Below are 1,737 nucleotides of genomic sequence, written 5' to 3' on the forward strand. Positions count from 1 at the left end.
GCTCGCCGCTACTAAGGGAATCCTTGTTAGTTTCTTTTCCTCCGCTTACTGATATGCTTAAGTTCAGCGGGTAGTCTCATCTAAACTGAGGTCAGAATGAATTGTTTGTTTTCAAAAGGAGACAACACTTTATCTAGCTCGGCAGACTTTGGCGTTTTAAAGCCGGGAAAGATTGAATAATTGCCGGTTCAAATTTTTTTTTTTCGAAATAAAGCGAGTCTCTCGTTATTCGCAAAAATTAATTTACGAAAAGTGACAGGGCGTCCTGCGGCTTTTTGTATTGAAACAACGCGTCGTGCGCGAACCAAGCTTGCATAACGAGCGGTTAGAGTGAGTGATAATTCGCGGTGGTCGACACTTCGACACGCCCGGCGCACACACACAACTAAACTCGCGTTGAAGCGGTATATCGCGCACACGCAGCCGACACCTTGTTCGAGAAGATGTGTTTATTTCTAAAATTTTTTTTTGAGTTGGCTCAAAAATTTCCCATCTGTTTTGCCATCGAAAAAGGTTTCTTTTGAATAGAGAGGAAAAAAACAAAACAGGGCGAACCTTCTTTTATTTTTCCCCCTTTTTTGTATTTGAGGCATCGCGGACACTTAAGTCGCGCGGCACCCAGACGTTAGAGATTCGGGAGCTTTTATGCGGTCAGGCCGGGTGAAAAATAAATCTCGCCGCGACCCAACATGCAAAACCAAGACTGAAAAAATCTCTGTTCGTTCATCATTCGACCGACCCTCAGTCAGATGTGGCCCGAGCGAGAAGCTGGGCCGCCATTTACGTTCAAGATTTCGATGCTCCATGTGTTCTGCAGTTCGCATGGATTAGCGCACTTTGCTGCGCTCTTCATCGATCCACGAGCCTAGTGATCCACCGTTCAGGGTCGTATATAAAACGACATATTCGTTTTCTTCTCTCTTTTTCTCCAACCCGCCCAAGCAAATGAATGCGAGGGCGGAGAAAGAAAGCCAGAAAGAAAATGTTCCGATAAACACTCGTACTAGAATTTGGGTTTAGTGTGTTATTGTGATTTTGAATTCTTCCTACTTCATCGAGAGGGCGAAGGGCAAGCTTAAAAAACATTCGGTTTTCAACGGCATAGTGTCGGGCTTTGGAGTGTTAGTCTATACGACGCACACGCACGCAACCACGAGTATCTACGCCCGAAAAGAACGTCCAGAGTAAAGTCTCACACTTTCGTCCCCCACCGAGAATCAAAAAATCCCGAAGACGAAGAGAGAAACAAAAAAAAAACAATTTCGATTGGGCGTATCCGCTTTAAACCACCGCGCATCAGAGCGCCTGATACCCGTTCAAAATCTTGATGTTTTTTTTTTTTTTTTCCGACTCTCCATCCACCGAGTTTTTATTTTTCAAAGTGTTTGATTTAGGGACTAAGACTTTATAAAATCTCCTTTATTGTTCCTTCGGTACTCGCGGCCCAGGCGGGCTATCGTATTCTTCACTCTACTAACGTCAACACTGTGAGCGCCGCTAAAGGTCGAATGAATCTATAGAGACATTCACCATCGAAGCAGGAAGAATTTGCTCACGGCCATAGACCAAATCGAAAGACTTTGTGTTTTTTTTTGAGCCGAGAGGAAAGAAAAATCAATTTGAAAAGGCGAATCCGCTTTAAACCACCGCGCATCAGAGCGCCTGATACCCGTTCAAAATAAATGATTTTCTTCCGTCAACCCACACATAGTTCATACGATGTCTTACGCCGAAAGA

At 44.2% G+C, this 1,737-nt stretch overlaps 2 non-coding genes across 2 annotated transcripts in view; both read right to left on the bottom strand.

The window, feature by feature from the left end:
* The window catches only part of LOC124319453, a 4,575-nt gene extending 4,481 nt beyond the window's left edge, over window positions 1-94 (bottom strand). The window contains exon 1 of the ribosomal RNA XR_006913148.1: window positions 1-94. This exon is cut by the window's left edge and continues 4,481 nt beyond it. This is a non-coding gene — a ribosomal RNA (large subunit ribosomal RNA).
* A 641-nt stretch (window positions 95-735) lies between these two features.
* Window positions 736-888, bottom strand: LOC124319451. Its single transcript, XR_006913146.1, has one exon. It is a non-coding gene; the product is annotated as a 5.8S ribosomal RNA (ribosomal RNA).
* Window positions 889-1,737: the final 849 nt, after the last annotated feature.

Source organism: Daphnia pulicaria, unplaced genomic scaffold (assembly GCF_021234035.1).
Source record: "Daphnia pulicaria isolate SC F1-1A unplaced genomic scaffold, SC_F0-13Bv2 h1tg000166l, whole genome shotgun sequence".
Taxonomy (NCBI): domain Eukaryota; kingdom Metazoa; phylum Arthropoda; class Branchiopoda; order Diplostraca; family Daphniidae; genus Daphnia; species Daphnia pulicaria.